Genomic DNA, 20,559 nt, shown 5'->3' on the forward strand with positions numbered 1-20,559 from the left:
GAAAGGAATGGAATGGAATGGAATGAAACGGAATGGAATGGAATAAACCCGAATGGAATGGAATGGAATATAATGGAATTCATTGGAATGGAATAAACCAGAGTGGAATGGAATGGAATGAAATGGAACGGAGTGGAATTAACCGGAATGGAATGGAATATAATCAACCCGAATGGAATGGAATGGAATGGAATGGAATGGAAAGGAATGGAACGGAAAGGAATAGAATGGAATCAAACCGAATGGAATGGAATCGTATGGAATTGAATCAACCCATATGGAATGGAATGGAATGGAATGGAATGGAATGGAATAAACCCGAATGGATTGGAATGGAATAGGATGGAATGGATTGGAATGGAATTAACCGGAATGGAATGGAACGGAATGAAATGGAATGGAATGGAATGGAATTAACCAGAATGGAATGGAATGGAATGGAATGGAATCAAGGCGAATGCAATGGAATGGAATGGAATGGAATGGAATGGAATCAACCCTAATGGAATGGAATGGAATGGAATGGAATGGAATGGCATGGAATGCAATCAGGACGAATGGTATGGAATGGAATGGAATTGAATGGAATGGAATCAATCGGAATGGAATGGAATGGAATGGAATGCAATGGAATGGAATGGAATCAACCCAAATGGAACGGAATGGAATGGAATTGAATAGAATGTAATGGAATCAACGCAACTTGAATGGAATGGAATGAAAAGGAATGGAATAACCCCGAATGCAATGGAATGGAATAGAATGGAATGGATTGGAATGGAATCAACCCGAAAGGAATGGAATGGAATGGAATGGAAAGGAATGGAATGGAATGGAAAGGAATGGAATAGAATCAACCCGAATGGAAAAGAATGGAATGGAATAGAATGGAATGGAATGGAGTGGAATCAACCTGAATGGAATGCAAAGGAATGGAATGGAATGGAGAGGAATCAATCCGAATGGAATGGAATGGAATGGAATGGAATGGAATGGAATGGAATCAACCCGAAAGGAATGGAATGGAACGGAATGGAATGGAATGGAACGGAATCAACCCCAATGGAATATAATGGAATGGAATGGAATCAACCTGAATGGAGTGCAATGGAATGGAATGGAATGGAATGGAATGGAATGCAATGGAAAGGAGTGGAATGGAATGGAAAGGAATGGAATCAACCCAAATGGAATGGAATGGAAAGGAATGGAATAAACACGAATGGAATGGAATGGAATAGAATGGAATGGATTGGAACGAATCAACCAGAATGGAATGGAATGGAATGAAATGGAATGGAATGGAATTCACCGGAATGGAATGGAATGGAATGGAATGGAATGGAATGGAATGGAATGGAATCAACCCGAACGGAATGGAATGGAATGAAATGGAATGGAATGGAATGGAATGGAATCAACACGAATGGAATGGAATGGAATGGAATGGAATGGAAAGGAATGGAATGGAATGGAATGAAATGGAATGGAATGGAATAAACCCGAATGGAATGGAATGGAATGGGATGGAATGGATTGGAATGGAATCAACCGGAATGGAATGGAATGGAATGAAATGGAATGGAATGGAATGGAATTAACTGGAATGGAATGGAATGGAATGGATTGGAATGGAATGTAATGGAATCAACACGAATGGAATGAAATGGAATGGAATGGAATGGAATGGAATTTAATCAAGGGGAATGCAATGGAATGGAGTTGAATGGAAGGGAATGGAATGGATTTGAACGGAATGGAATGGAATCAAGGCGAATGCAATGGAATGGAATGGAATGGAATGGAATGAACCCTAATGGTAGGGAATGGAATGGAATGGCACGGAATGAAATCAACACGAATGGTATGGAATGGAATGGAATTGAATGGAATGTAATCAATCGGAATGGAATGGAATGGAATGGAATTGAATGGAATGGAATGGAATCAGCGCAAATTGAATGGAATGGAATGGAATGGAATGGAATAAACCCGAATGCAAGTGAATGGAATAGAATGGAATGGATTGGAATGGAATCAACCCGAAAGGAATGGAATGGAACGGAATGGAAAGGAATGGAATGGAATGGAATGAATCCTAATGGAATGGAATGCAATGGAATGGAATGGAATGGAATCAACACAAATGGACTGGAATGTAATGGAATGGAATAGAATCAACCCGAATGGAATGGAATGGAATGGAATGGCATGGAATCAACCCGAATGACATGGAATGGAATGGATTGGAATGGAATGGAATGGAAAGGAATGGGTTGGAATCAACCCGAGTGGAATGGAATGGAATGGAATGGAATGGAATAGATTGGATTGGAATGGAATGGAATGGAATCAACCCTAATGGAATGGAATGGAATGGAATGGGATGGAATGGAATGGAATGGAATCAACCCAAAAGGAATGGAATGGAATGAAATGGAATGGAATGGAATGGAATGGAATCAACCCGAATGGAATGGAATGGAATGGAATGGATTGGAATGGAATCAACCTGAGTGGAATGGAATGGAATGGAATGGAATGGAATGGAATGCAATGGAAAGGAGTGGAATGGAATGGAAAGGAATAGAATCAACCCAAATGGAATGGAATGGAATGGAATGGAATAAACACGAATGGAATGGAATGGAATAGAATGGAATGGATTGGAACGAATCAACCGGAATGGAATGGAATGGAATGAAATGGAATGGAATGGAATTCACCGGAATGGAATGGAATGGAATGGAATGGAATGGAATGGAATCAACCCGAAAGGAATGGAATGGAATGAAATGGAACGGAATGGAATGGAATGGAATCAACACGAATGGAATGGAATGGAATGGAATGGAATGGAATGGAATGGAAAGGAATGGAATGGAATGGAATGAAATGGAATGGAATGGAATAAACCCGAATGGAATGGAATGGAATATAATGGAATTGATTGGAATGGAATAAACCAGAGTGGAATGGAATGGAATGAAATGGAACGGAGTGGAATTAACCGGAATGGAATGGAATGGAATAGAATGGAATGGAATATAATCAACCCGAATGGAATGGAATGGAATGGAATGGAATGGAATGGAATCAACCCAAATGGAATGGAATGGAATGGAATGGAATGGAAAGGAATGGAATGGAAAGGAATAGAATGGAATCAAACCGAATGGAATGGAATCGTATGGAATTGAATGAACCCATATGGAATGGAATGGAATGGAATGGAATGGAATGGAATGGAATGGAATAAACCCGAATGGAATGGAATGGAATAGGATGGAATGGATTGTTATGGAATCAACCGGAATGGAATGGAACGGAATGAAATGGAATGGAATGGAATGGAATTAACCGGAATGGAATGGAATGGAATGGAATGGAATGGAATGGAATGGAATGGAATGGAATCAAGGCGAATGCAATGGAATGGAATGGAATGGAATGGAATGGAATCAACCCTAATGGAATGGAATGGAATGGAATGGAATGGAATGGCATGGAATGCAATCAGCACGAATGGTATGGAATGGAATGGAATTGAATGGAATGGAATCAATCGGAATGGAATGGAATGGAATGGAATGCAATGGAATGGAATGGAATCAACCCGAATGGAACGGAATGGAATGGAATTGAATGGAATGGAATGGAATCAACGCAACTTGAATGGAATGGAATGAAACGGAATGGAATAACCCCGAATGCAATGGAATGGAATAGAATGGAATGGATTGGAATGGAATCAACCCGAAAGGAATGGAATGGAACGGAATGGAAAGGAATGGAATGGAATGGAAAGGAATGGAATAGAATCAACCCGAAAGGAATGGAATGGAACGGAATAGAATGGAATGGAATGGAATGGAATCAACCCGAATGGAATGGAATTGAATGGAATGGAATGGAATGGAGTGGTATCAACGCAAATGGAATATAATGGAATGGAATGGAATGGAATGGAATCAACCTGAATGGAGTGCAATGGAATGGAATGGAATGGAATGGAATCAATCCGAATGGAATGGAATGGACTGAAATGGAATGGAATGGAATGCAATGGAAAGGAGTGGAATGGAATGGAAAGGAATAGAATCAACCCAAATGGAATGGAATGGAAAGGAATGGAATAAACACGAATGGAATGGAATGGAATAGAATGGAATGGATTGGAACGAATCAACCGGAATGGAATGGAATGGAATGAAATGGAATGGAATGGAATTCACCCGAATGGAATGGAATGGAATGGAATGGAATGGAATGGAATGGAATGGAATCAACCCGAAAGGAATAGAATGGAATGAAATGGAATGGAATGGAATGGAATGGAATCAACACGAATGGAATGGAATGGAATGGAATGGAATGGAAAGGAATGGAATGGAATGGAATGAAATGGAATGGAATGGAATGAAATGGAATGGAATGGAATAAACCCGAATGGAATGGAATGGAATATAATGGAATTGATTGGAATGGAATAAACCAGAGTGGAATGGAATGGAATGAAATGGAACGGAGTGGAATTAACCGGAATGGAATGGAATGGAATGGAATGGAATGGAATATAATCAACCCGAATGGAATGGAATGGAATGGAATGGAATCAACCCTAATGGAATGGAATGGAATGGAATGGAATGGAAAGGAATGGAACGGAAAGGAATAGAATGGAATCAAACCGAATGGAATGGAATCGTATGGAATTGAATCAACCCATATGGAATGGAATGGAATTAAATGGAATGGAATAAACCCGAATGGAATGGAATGGAATAGGATGAAATGGATTGGAATGGAATTAACCGGAATGGAATGGAACGGAATGAAATGGAATGGAATGGAATGGAATTAACCGGAATGGAATGGAATGGAATGGAATGGAATGGAATGGAATGGAATGGAATCAAGGCGAATGCAATGGAATGGAATGGAATGGAATGGAATGGAATCAACCCTAATGGAATGGAATGGAATGGAATGGAATGGAATGGCATGGAATGCAATCAGCACGAATGGTATGGAATGGAATGGAATTGAATGGAATGGAATCAATCGGAATGGAATGGAATGGAATGGAATGCAATGGAATGGAATGGAATCAACCCGAATGGAACGGAATGGAATGGAATTGAATAGAAAGGAATGGAATCAACGCAACTTGAATGGAATGGAATGAAACGGAATGGAATAACCCCGAATGCAATGGAATGGAATAGAATGGAATGGATTGGAATGGAATCAACCCGAAAGGAATGGAATGGAATGGAATGGAAAGGAATGGAATGGAAAGGAAAGGAATGGAATAGAATCAACCCGAATGGAAAAGAATGGAATGGAATAGAATGGAATGGAATGGAGTGGAATCAACCTGAATGGAATGCAGAGGAATGGAATGGAATGGAGAGGAATCAATCCGAATGGAATGGAATGGAATAGAATGGAATGGAATGGAATCAACCCGAAAGGAATGGAATGGAACGGAATGGAACGGAATGGAATGGAATGGAATGGAATGGAATGGAATGGAATGGAATGGAATCAACCCGAATGGAAAAGAATGGAATGCAAAGGAATGGAATGGAATGGAATGGAATGGAATGGATTGGAAAGGAATGGAATGTAATGGAATCAACCGGAATGGAATGGAATGGAATCAACTGGAATGGAATGGAAAGGAATGGAATGGAATGGAATGGAATGGAATAAACCCGAATGGAATGGAATGGAATGGGATGGAATGGATTGGAATGGAATCAACCGGAATGGAATGGAATGGAATGAAATGGAATGGAATGGAATGGAATTAACCGGAATGGAATGGAATGGAATGGAATGGAATGGAATGGAATGGAATGGAATCAACCCGAATGGAATGAAATTGAATGGAATGGAATGGAATGGAATTTAATCAAGGGGAATGCAATGGAATGGAGTTGAATGGAAGGGAATGGAATGGATTTGAACGGAATGGAATGGAATCAAGGCGAATGCAATGGAATGGAATGGAATGGAATGGAATGGAATAAACCCTAATGGAAGGGAATGGAATGGAATGGAATGGCACGGAATGCAATCAGCACGAATGGTATGGAATGGAATGGAATTGAATGGAATGTAATCAATCGAAATGGAATGGAATGGAATGGAATTGAATGGAATGGAATGGAATCAGCACAAATTGAATGGAATGGAATGGAATGGAATGGAATAAACCCGAATGCAAGGGAATGGAATAGAATGGAATGGATTGGAATGGAATCAACCCGAAAGGAATGGAATGGAACGGAATGGAAAGGAATGGAATGGAATGGAATGGAATGGAATGGAATGGAATGGAATGAATCCGAATGGAATGGAATGCAATGGAATGGAATGGAATGGAATCAACACAAATGGACTGGAATGTAATGGAATGGAATAGAATCAACCCGAATGGAATGGAATGGAATGGAATGGCATGGAATCAACCCGAATGACATGGAATGGAATGGATTGGAATGGAATGGAATGGAAAGGAATGGGTTGGAATCAACCCGAAAGGAATGGAATGGAATGGAATGGAATGGAATGGAATTGAATAGAAAGGAATGGAATCAACGCAACTTGAATGGAATGGAATGAAACGGAATGGAATAACCCCGAATGCAATGGAATGGAATAGAATGGAATGGATTGGAATGGAATCAACCCGAAAGGAATGGAATGGAATGGAATGGAAAGGAATGGAATGGAAAGGAAAGGAATGGAATAGAATCAACCCGAATGGAAAAGAATGGAATGGAATAGAATGGAATGGAATGGAGTGGAATCAACCTGAATGGAATGCAGAGGAATGGAATGGAATGGAGAGGAATCAATCCGAATGGAATGGAATGGAATAGAATGGAATGGAATGGAATCAACCCGAAAGGAATGGAATGGAACGGAATGGAACGGAATGGAATGGAATGGAATGGAATGGAATGGAATGGAATGGAATGGAATCAACCCGAATGGAAAAGAATGGAATGCAAAGGAATGGAATGGAATGGAATGGAATGGAATGGATTGGAAAGGAATGGAATGTAATGGAATCAACCGGAATGGAATGGAATGGAATCAACTGGAATGGAATGGAAAGGAATGGAATGGAATGGAATGGAATGGAATAAACCCGAATGGAATGGAATGGAATGGGATGGAATGGATTGGAATGGAATCAACCGGAATGGAATGGAATGGAATGAAATGGAATGGAATGGAATGGAATTAACCGGAATGGAATGGAATGGAATGGAATGGAATGGAATGGAATGGAATGGAATGGAATCAACCCGAATGGAATGAAATTGAATGGAATGGAATGGAATGGAATTTAATCAAGGGGAATGCAATGGAATGGAGTTGAATGGAAGGGATTGGAATGGATTTGAACGGAATGGAATGGAATCAAGGCGAATGCAATGGAATGGAATGGAATGGAATGGAATGGAATAAACCCTAATGGAAGGGAATGGAATGGAATGGAATGGCACGGAATGCAATCAGCACGAATGGTATGGAATGGAATGGAATTGAATGGAATGTAATCAATCGAAATGGAATGGAATGGAATGGAATTGAATGGAATGGAATGGAATCAGCACAAATTGAATGGAATGGAATGGAATGGAATGGAATAAACCCGAATGCAAGGGAATGGAATAGAATGGAATGGATTGGAATGGAATCAACCCGAAAGGAATGGAATGGAACGGAATGGAAAGGAATGGAATGGAATGGAATGGAATGGAATGGAATGGAATGGAATGAATCCGAATGGAATGGAATGCAATGGAATGGAATGGAATGGAATCAACACAAATGGACTGGAATGTAATGGAATGGAATAGAATCAACCCGAATGGAATGGAATGGAATGGAATGGCATGGAATCAACCCGAATGACATGGAATGGAATGGATTGGAATGGAATGGAATGGAAAGGAATGGGTTGGAATCAACCCGAAAGGAATGGAATGGAATGGAATGGAATGGAATGGAATTGAATGAAATGGAATGGAATGGAATGGAATAAACCCGAATGGAATGGAATGGAAGAGAATGGAATTGATTGGAATGGAATGAACCAGAATGGAATGGAATGGAATGAAATGGAACGGAGTGGAATTAACCGGAATGGAATGGAAGGGAATGGAATGGAAGGGAATGGAATGGAATGGAATATAATCAACCCGAATGGAATGGAATGGAATGGAATGGAACGGAATCAACCCGAGTGGAATGGAATGGAATGGAATGGAATGGAAAGGAACGGAATGGAATGGAATGGAATGGAATCAACCCGAACGTAACTGAATGGAATGGAATGGAAAGGATTCCAATGAAACCGAATGGAATGGAATGGAACGGAATGGAATGGAATGGAATCAACCAAAATGGAATGGAATGGAATGGAATGGAATGGAATGGAATGGAATGAAATGGAATGGAATGGAATGGAATGCAATGGAAGGGAATGGAATGGAATGGACGGGAATGCAATCAACACGAACGGAATGGAATGGAATGGATTGGAATCGGATGGAATGGAAAGGAATGGAATGGAATAGAATGGAATAAACCAGAATGGAATGGAATGGAATGGAATGGAATGCAATGGAATCAATCCGAATGGAATGGAATGGAATGAAATGGAATGGAGTGGAATCAACCGGAAAGGACTGGAAAGGAATGGAACGGAATGTAATGGAATAGAATCAAACCGAATGGAATGGAATGGAATGGAATCAACACGAATGCAATGGAATGGAATGGAATGGAATGGAATGGAATGGAATGGAATCAACCCGAATGGAATTGAATGGAATGGAATGGAATGTCATGGCATGGAATCAACCCGAATGGTATGGAATGGAATGGAATGGAATGGAATCAATCGGAATGGAATGGAATGGAATGGAATGGAATGGAATGGAGTGGAATGGAATGGAATGAACCCGAAAGGTGTGGAATGGAATGGCATGGAATGGAATCAACACGAATGGCATGGAATGGAATGGAATGGAATGGAATGGAAGGGAATCAATCCGAATGGAATGGAATGGAATGGAATGCAATCAACACGAATGGAAGGGAATGGAATGGAATGGAATGGAATCAACTGGAATGGAATGGATTGGAACGGAATCAACCCGAATGGAATGGAATGGAATTCAATGGAATGGAATGGAAAGGAAAAGAATGGAAAGGAATGGAAAGGAATAAACCGAATGTAATGGAATCGTATGGAATTGAATCAACCCAAATGGAATGGAATGGAATGGAATGGAATGGAATGGAATGGAACTGAATGGAATAAACCCGAATGGAATGGAATGGAATAGGATGGAATGGATTGGAGTGGAATCAACCGGAATGGATTGGAATGGAATGAAATGGAATGGAATGGAATGGAATGAAATGGAATGGAATGGAATTAACCGGAATGGAATGGAATGGAATGGAATGGAATGGAATGGAATGGAATGGAATGGAATAGAATCAACCCGAATGGAATGGAATGGAATGGAATGGAAGAGAATGGAATGGAATTAAGGTGAATGCAATGAAATGGAATGGAATGGAATGGAATGGCATGGAAAGCAATAAACACGAATGGTAAGGAATGGAAAGGAATTGAATGGAATGGAATCAATCGGAATGGAATGGAATGGAATGGAATGGAATGGAATCAACCCGAATGGAATGGAATGGAATGGAATGGAATGGAATCAACCTGAATGGAATGGAATGGAATGGAATCAAACCGAATGGAATGGAATTGAATGGAATGGAATGGGTTGGAATCAACCTGAATGGAATGGAGTGGAAAGGAGTGGAATGGAATGGAATCAACCCGAATGGAATGGAAAGGAATGGATTGGAATGGAATCATCCCTAATGGAATGGAATGGAATGGAACGGTATGGAATGGAATCGAATGGAATGGCATCAACTGGAATGGAATGGAGTGGAATGGAGTGGAATGGAATGGAATGGAATGGAATGGAATGGAATGGCATCAACTGGAATGGAATGGAGTGGAATGGATTGGAATGGAATGGAATGCAATGGCATGGAACGGAATCAACTCGAATGGTATGGAATGGAATGGAATGGCAGGTAATGGAAAGGAATCAACCCAAAAGGAATGGAATGGAATGAAATGGAATGGAATGGAATGGAATCAACCCGAATGGAATGGAATGGAATGGAATGGAATGGAATCTAATGGAATGCAACGGAACGGAATAAATGGGAATCGAATGGAATAGAGTGGAAAGGAATGGAATGGAATAAACCCGAATGGAATGGAATGGAATGGAATGGAATCAATCGGAATGGAATGGAATTGAATGGAATGGAATGAATTGGAATGGAATCAACCGGAATGGAATTGAATGGAATGAAATGGAACGGAATGGAATTAACCAGAATGGAATGGAATGGAATGGAATGGCATGGAATCAACCCGAATGGAATGGAATGGAATGGAATGGAATGGAAGGGAATCAACCCGAATGGAATGGAATGGAATGGAATGCAATAAACACGAATGGAATGGAATGGAATGGCATGGAATGGAATGGAATCAACTGGAAAGGAATGGAATGGAATGGAATGGAATAAACACGAATGGTTTGTAATGGAATGGAATGGACTGCAATGGAATCAACCCGAATGGAATGTAATGGAATGAAATGGAAAGGAATGGAATCAACCGGAATGGAGTGGAATGGAATGACACGGAATGGAATGGAATGGAATCAAACGGAATGGAATGGAATGGAATGGAATAGAATGGAATGAAACCGAATACAATGGAATGGAATGGAATGGAATGGAATGGAATGGAATGGAATGGAATGGAATTGAATCAACCCGAATGGAATGGAATGGAATGGAATGGAATGGAATGGAATGGAATCAACTGGAATGGAATGGAATGAAATGGAATGGATTGGAATGGAATGGAATGTAATGGAATCAACCGGAAAGGAATGGAATGGAATGGAATGGAATGGAATGGAATCAACTGGAATGGAATGGAAAGGAATGGAATGGACTGCAATGGAATCAACCCGAATGGAATTGAACGGAATGAAATGGAACCGAATAGAATCAACCGGAATGGAGTTAAATGGAATGGAATGCAATGGAATGGAATAGAATCAAACAGAACAGAATGGAATGGAGTGGAATAGAATGGAATCAACCCGAATGCAATGGAATGTAATGGAATGGAATGGAACGGAATGGATTGGAATGGAACGGAATCAACCCAAATGGAATGGAATTGAATGCATTGGAATGGAATGGAATGGAATAGAATCAACCCGAATGGAATGGAATGGAATGGAATCAACCAGAATGCAATGGAATGGAATGGAATGGAATGGAATGGAATGGAATGGAATGGAATGGAACGGTATGGAATGGAATGGAATGGAATGGAATGGAAAGGAATGGAATGGAATGGAATGAAATGAAATGGAATGGAATAAACCCGAATGGAATGGAATGGAATAGAATGGAATTGATTGGAATGGAATAAACCAGAGTGGAATGGAATGGAATGAAATGGAACGGAGTGGAATTAACCGGAATGGAATGGAATGGAATGGAATGGAATGGAATGGAATGGAATATAATCAACCCGAATGGAATGGAATGGAATGGAATGGAATGGAATGGAATCAACCCGAATGGAATGTAATGGAATGGAATGGAATGGAAAGGAATGGAATGGAAAGGAATGGAATGGAATCAAACCGAATGGAATGGAATCGTATGGAATTGAATAAACCCAAATGGAATGGAATGGAATGGAATGGAATGGAATGGAATGGAATGGAATAAACCCAAATGGAATGGAATGGAATAGGATGGAATGGATTGGAATGGAATCAACCGGAATGGAATGGAATGGAATGAAATGGAATTAACCGGAATGGAATGGAATGGGATGGAATGGAATGGAATGGAATGGAATAGAATCAACCCGAATGGAATGAAATGGAATGGAATGGAATGGAATCAACGTGAATGCAATGGAATGGAACTGAATGGAAGGGAATGGAATGGAATGGAATGGAATCAAGGCGAATGCAATGGAATGGAATGGAATGGAATGGAATCAACCCAAATGGATTGGAATGGAATGGAATGGAATTGGATGGAATGGAATGGAATGGAATGGAATGGAATGGAATGGAATAAACCCGAATGGAATGGAATGGAATATGATGGAATGGATTGGAATGGAATCAACCGGAATGGAATGGAATGGAATGAAATGGAATTAACCGGAATGGAATGGAATGGAATGGAATGGAATGGAATGGAATAGAATCAACACGAATGGAATGAAATGGAATGGAATGGAATGGAATCAACGTGAATGCAATGGAATGGAATTGAATGGAAGGGAATGGAATGCAATGGAATGGAATCAAGGCGAATGCAATGGAATGGAATGGAATGGAATGGAATCAACCCAAATGGATTCGAATGGAATGGAATGGAATTGAATGGAATGGAATGGAATGGAATGGAATGGAATGGAATGGAATGGAATGGAATAAACCCGAATGGAATGGAATGGAACGGAATGGAAAGAATGCAATGGAATGGAATGGAATGGAATCAACCCGAAAGGAAAAGAATGGAATGGAATGGAATGGAATGGAATGGAATGGAATAGGATGGAATGGATTGGAATGGAATCAACCGGAATAGAATGGAATGGAATTAAATGGAATGGAATGGAATGGAATTAACCGGAATGGAATGGAATGGAATGGAAAGGAATAGAATCAACCCGAATGGAATGAAATGGAATGGAATGGAATGGAATGGAATGGAATGGAATGGAATCAAGGTGAATGCAATGGAATGGAATTGAATGGAAGGGAATGGAATAGAATGGAATGGAATGGAATGGAATCAAGGCGAATGCAATGGAATGGAATGGAATGGAATGGAATCAACCCAAATGGAATGGAATGGAATGGAATGGAATGGAAAGGAATGGAATGGAAAGGAATGGAATGGAATCAAACCGAATGGAATGGAATCATATGGAATTGAATCAACCCGTATGGAATGGAATGGAATTGAATGGAAAGGAATAGAATGGAATGGAATGGAATAAACCCGAATGGAATGGAATGGAATAGGATTGAATGGATTGGAATGGAATCAACCGGAATGGAATGGAACGGAATGAAATGGAATGGAATGGAATGGAATTAACCGGAATGGAATGGAATGGAATGGAATGGAATGGAATGGAATGGAATGGAATGGAATGGAATCAAGGCGAATGCAATGGAATGGAATGGAATGGAATGGAATGGAATCAACCCTAATGGAATGGAATGGAATGGAATGGAATGGAATGGAATGGAATGGAATGGAATCAAGGCGAATGCAATGGAATGGAATGGAATGGAATGGAATGGAATCAACCCTAATGGAATGGAATGGAATGGAATGGAATCAACCCAAATGGATTGGAATGGAATGGAATGGAATTGAATGGAATGGAATGGAATGGAATGGAATGGAATGCAATAAACCCGAATGGAATGGAATGGAAGGGAATGGAAAGGAATGCAATGGAATGGAATGGAATGGAATCAACCCGAAAGGAAAAGAATGGAATGGAATGGAATGGAATGGAATGGAATGGAATAGGATGGAATGGATTGGAATGGAATCAACCGGAATAGAATGGAATGGAATTAAATGGAATGGAATGGAATGGAATTAACCGGAATGGAATGGAATGGGATGGAATGGAATGGAATGGAATGGAATAGAATCAACCCGAATGGAATGAAATGGAATGGAATGGAATGGAATGGAATGGAATGAAGGTGAATGCAATGGAATGGAATTGAATGGAAGGGAATGGAATAGAATGGAATGGAATGGAATGGAATCAAGGCGAATGCAATGGTATGGAATGGAATGGAATGGAATCAACCCAAATGGAATGGAATGGAATGGAATGGAATGGAAAGGAATGGAATGGAAAGGAATGGAATGGAATCAAACCGAATGGAATGGAATCATATGGAATTGAATCAACCCATATGGAATGGAATGGAATAGAATGGAAAGGAATAGAATGGAATGGAATGGAATAAACCCGAATGAAATGGAATGGAATAGGATTGAATGGATTGGAATGGAATCAACCGGAATGGAATGGAACGGAATGAAATGGAATGGAATGGAATGGAATATAATGGAAAGGAATAGAATGGAATGGAATGGAATAAACCCGAATGGAATGGAATGGAATAGGATTGAATGGATTGGAATGGAATCAACCGGAATGGAATGGAACGGAATGAAATGGAATGGAATGGAATGGAATTAACCGGAATGGAATGGAATGGAATGGAATGGAATGGAATCAAGGCGAATGCAATGGAATGGAATGGAATCAACCCTAATGGAATGGAATGGAATGGAATGGAATGGAATGGAATGGCATGGAATGCAATCAGCACGAATGGTATGGAATGGAATGGAATTGAAAGGAATGGAATCAATCGGAATGGAATGGAATGGAATGGAATGCAATGGAATGGAATGGAATCAACCCGAATGGAACGGAATGGAATGGAATTGAATGGAATGGAATGGAATCAACGCAACTTGAATGGAATAGAATGAAACGGAATGGAATAACCCCGAATGCAATGGAATGGAATAGAATGGAATGGATTGGAATGGAATCAACCCGAAAGGAATGGAATGGAACGGAATGGAAAGGAATGGAATGGAATGGAAAGGAATGGAATAGAATCAACCCGAATGGAAAAGAAAGGAACGGAATAGAATGGAATGGAATGGAATGGAATCAACCCGAATGCAATGGAATGGAATGGAATGGAATGGAATGGAATGGAATGGAGTGGAATCAACCCGAATGGAATATAATGGAATGGAATGGAATGGAATGGAATGGAATGGAATAGAATCAACTCGAATGGAATGGAAAGGAATGGAATGGAATGGAATGGAATCAAGGCAAATGCAATGGAATGGAATGGAATGGTATGGATTGGAATGGAATGCAATGGAAAGGAACGGAATGGAATCAACCCGAATGGAATGGAATGGAATGGAATGGAATGGAATGGAATGGAATCAACCCGAATGGAATTGAATGGAATTGAATGGAATAGAATGGAATGGAATCAACCCGAATGGAATGGAATGGAATGGAATGGAATGGAATGGAATGGAATGGAATCAACTGGAATGGAATGGAATGAAATGGAATGGATTGGAATGGAATGGAATGTAATGGAATCAACCTGAAAGGAATGGAATGGAATGGAATGGAATGGAATGGAGTCAACTGGAATGGAATGGAAAGGATTGGAATGGACAGCAATGGAGTCAACCCGAATGGAATGGAATGGAATGAAATGGAACCGAATAGAATCAAACGGAATGGAGTTAAATGGAATGGAATGCAATGGAATGGAATAGAATCAAACAGAACAGAATGGAATGGAGTGGAATAGAATGGAATCAACCCGAATGCAATGGAATGTTATGGAATGGAATGGAACGGAATGGATTGGAATGGAACGGAATCAACCCAAATGGAATGGAATTGAATGCATTGGAATGGAATGGTGTGGAATAGAATCAACACGAATGGAATGGAATGGAATGGAATCAACCAGAATGCAATGGAATGGAATGGAATGGAATGGAATGGAACAGTATGGAATGGAATGGAATGGAATGGAAAGGAACGGAATGGAATCAACCCGAATGGAATGGAATGGAATGGAATGGAATGGAATGGAATCAACCCGAATGGAATGGAATGGAATTGAATGGAATAGAATGGAATGGAATCAACCCGAATGGAATGGAATGGAATGGAATCAACTGGAATGGAATGGAATGAAATGGAATGGATTGGAATGGAATGGAATGTAATGGAATCAACCGGAAAGGAATGGAATGGAATGGAATGGAATGGAATGGAGTCAACTGGAATGGAATGGAAAGGATTGGAATGGACTGCAATGGAGTCAACCCGAATGGAATGGAATGGAATGAAATGGAACCGAATAGAATCAAACTTAATGGAGTTAAATGGAATGGAATGCAATGGAATGGAATAGAATCAAACAGAACAGAATGGAATGGAGTGGAATAGAATGGAATCAACCCGAATGCAATGGAATGTAATGGAATGGAATGGAACGGAATGGATTGGAATGGAACGGAATCAACCCAAATGGAATGGGATTGAATGCATTGGAATGGAATGGTGTGGAATAGAATCAACCCGAATGGAATGGAATGGAATGGAATCAACCCGAATGGAATGGAATGGAATGGAATGGAATGGAAAGGAATGGAACGGAATGGAATGAAATGGAATGGAATGGAATAAGCCCGAATGGAATGGAATGGAATAGAATGGAATTGATTGTAATGGAATAAACAAGAGTGGAATGGAATGGAATGAATTGGAACGGAGTGGAATTAACCGGAATGGAATGGAAGGGAATGGAATGGAAAGGAATGGAATGGAATGGAATATAATAAACGCGAATGGAATGGAATGCAATGGAATGGAATGGAAACAACCCGAATGGAATGGAATGGAATGGAATGGAAAGGAATGGAATGGAAAGGAATAGAATGGAATCAAACCGAATGGAATGGAATCGTATGGAATTGAATCAACCCATATGGAATGGAATGGAATGGAATGGAATAAACCCGAATGGAATGGAATGGAATAGGATGGAATGGATTGGAATGGAATGAAATGGAATGGAGTCAACTGGAATGGAATGGAAAGGAATGGAATGGACTGCAATGGAATCAACCCGAATGGAATGGAATGGAATGAAATGGAACCGAATAGAATAAACCGGAATGGAGTTAAATGGAATGGAATGCAATGGAATGGAATAGAATCAAACAGAACAGAATGGAATGGAGTGGAATAGAATGGAATCAACCCGAATGCAATGGAACGTAATGGAATGGAATGGAACGGAATGGATTGGAATGGAACGGAATCAACCCAAATGGAATGGAATTGAATGCATTGGAATGGAATGGTGTGGAATAGAATCAACCCGAATGGAATGGAATGGAATGGAATCAACCAGAATGCAATGGAATGGAATGGAATGGAATGGAATGGAATGGAATGGAATGGAATGGAATGGAATGGAACAGTATGGAATGGAATGGAATGGAATCAACCCGAATGGAATGGATTGGAATGGAATGGAAAGGAATGGAACGGAATGGAATGAAATGGAATGGAATGGAATAAACCCGAATGGAATGGAATGGAATAGAATGGAATTGATTGGAATGGAATAAACCAGAGTGGAATGGAATAGAATGAAATGGAACGGAGTGGAATTAACCGGAATGGAATGGAAGGGAATGGAAGGGAATGGAATGGAATGGAATGGAATATAATAAACGCGAATGGAATGGAATGGAATGGAATGGAATGGAATGGAATGGAAACAACCCGAATGGAATGGAATGGAAAGGAATGGAATGGAAAGGAATGGAATGGAAAGGAATAGAATGGAATCAAACCGAATGGAATGGAATCGTATGGAATTGAATCAACCCATATGGAATGGAATGGAATGGAATGGAATGGAATGGAATGGAATGGAATAAACCCGAATGGAATGGAATGGAATAGGATGGAATGGATTGGAATGGAATGAAATGGAATGGAGTCAACTGGAATGGAATGGAAAGGAATGGAATGGACTGCAATGGAATCAACCCGAATGGAATGGAATGGAATGAAATGGAACCGAATTGAATCAACCGGAATGGAGTTAAATGGAATGGAATGCAATGGAATGGAATAGAATCAAACAGAACAGAATGGAATGGAGTGGAATAGAATGGAATCAACCCGAATGCAATGGAATGTAATGGAATGGAATGGAACGGAATGGATTGGAATGGAACGGAATCAACCCAAATGGAATGGAATTGAATGCTTTGGAATGGAATGGTATGGAATTGAATCAACCCGAATGGAATGGAATGGAATGGAATCAACCAGAATGCAATGGAATGGAATGGAATGGAATGGAATGGAATGGAATGGAACAGTATGGAATGGAATGGAATGGAATCAACCCGAATGGAATGGAATGGAATGGAATGGAATGGAAAGGAATGGAATGGAATGGAATGAAATGGAATGGAATGGAATAAACACGAATGGAATGGAATGGAATAGAATGGAATTGATTGGAATGGAATAAACCAGAGTGGAATGGAATGGAATGAAATGGAATGGAGTGGAATTAACCGGAATGGAATGGAAGGGAATGGAATGGAATGGAATAGAATGGAATATAATAAACGCGAATGGAATGGAATGGAATGGAATGGAATGGAATGGAATCAACCCGAATGGAATGGAATGGAATGGAATGGAATGGAAAGGAATGGAATGGAATCAAACCGAATGGAATGGAATCGTATGGAATTGAATCAACCCATATGGAATGGAATGGAATGGAATGGAATGGAATGGAATGGAATGGAATAAACCCGAATGGAATGGAATGGAATAGGATGGAATGGATTGGAATGGAATCAACCGGAATGGAATGGAACGGAATGAAATGGAATGGAATGGAATGGAATTAACCGGAATGAAATGGAATTGAATGGAATGGAATTAACAGGAATGGAATGGAATGGAATGGAACGGAACGGAATGGAATGGAATAGAATCAACCCGAATGGAATGAAATGGAATGGAATGGAATGGAATGGAATGGAATGGAATGGAATCAACGTGAATGCAATTGAATGGAATTGAATGGAAGGGAATGGAATGGAATCAAGGCGAATGCAATGGAATGGAATGGAATGGAGTCAACCCAAATGGATTGGAATGGAATGGAATGGAATGGAATGGAATGGAATGGAATAAACCGGAATGGAATGGAATGGAACGGAATGGAAAGGAATGCAATGGAATGGAATGGAATGGAATCAACCCGAAAGGAAAAGAATGGAATGGAATGGAATGGAATGGAATGGAATGGAATGGAATGGAATAGGATGGAATGGATTGGAATGGAATCAACCGGAATAGAATGGAATGGAATGAAATGGAATGGAATGGAATGGAATTAACCGGAATGGAATTGAATGGAATGGAATGGAATGGAATGGAATAGAATCAACCCAAATGGAATGAAATGGAATGGAATGGAATGGAATGGAAGGTAATCAAGGTGAATGCAATGGAATGGAATTGAATGGAAGGGAATGGAATAGAATGGAATGGAATGGAATGGAATGGAATCAAGGCGAATGCAATGGAATGGAACGGAATGGAATGGAATCAACCCAAATGGAATGGAATGGAATGGAATGGAATGGAATGGAATGGAATGGAATGGAATGGAATGGAATAAACCCGAATGGAATGGAATGGAATGGAATGGAAAGGAATGCAATGGAATGGAATGGCAAGGAATCAACCCGAAAGGAAAAGAATGGAATGGAATGGAATGGAATGGAATGGAATGGAATCAACACAAATGGAATGGAATGGAATGGAACGGAATGGAAAGGAATGCAATGGAATGGAATGGAATGGAATCAACCCGAAAGGAAAAGAATGGAATGGAATGGAATGGAATGGAATGGAATGGAATATAATCAACCCGAATGGAATGGAATGGAATGGAATGGAATGGAATCAACCCAAATGGAATGGAATGGAATGGAATGGAATGGAATGGAAAGGAATGGAATGGAAAGGAATGGAATGGAAAGGAATGGAATGGAATCAAACCGAATGGAATGGAATCGTATGGAATTGAATCAACCCATATGGAATGGAATGGAATGGAATGGAATGGAATGGAATAAACCCGAATGGAATGGAATGGAATAGCATGGAATGGATTGGAATGGAATCAAACGGAATGGAATGGAACGGAATGAAATGGAATGGAATGGAATGGAATTAACCGGAATGGAATGGAATGGAATGGAATGGAATGGAATGGAATGGAATGGAATTGAATCAAGGCGAATGCAATGCAATGGAATGGAATGGAATGGAATGGAATCAACCCTAATGGAATGGAATGGAATGGAATGGAATGGAATGGCATGGAATGCAATCAGCACGAATGGTATGGAATGGAATGGAATTGAATGGAATGGAATCAATCGGAATGGAATGGAATGGAATGGAATGGAATGGAATGGAATGGAATCAACCCGAATGGAGCGGAATGGAATGGAATTGAATGGAATGGAATGGAATCAACGCAACTTGAATGGAACGGAATGAAACGGAATGGAATAACCCCGAATGCAATGGAATGGAATAGAATGGAATGGATTGGAATGGAATCAACCCGAAAGGAATGGAATGGAACGGAATGGAAAGGAATGGAATGGAATGGAAAGGAATGGAATAGAATCAACCCGAATGGAATATAATGGAAT

This window comes from Pan paniscus, chromosome 6 (genome assembly GCF_029289425.2).
Source record: "Pan paniscus chromosome 6, NHGRI_mPanPan1-v2.0_pri, whole genome shotgun sequence".
NCBI lineage: Eukaryota > Metazoa > Chordata > Mammalia > Primates > Hominidae > Pan > Pan paniscus.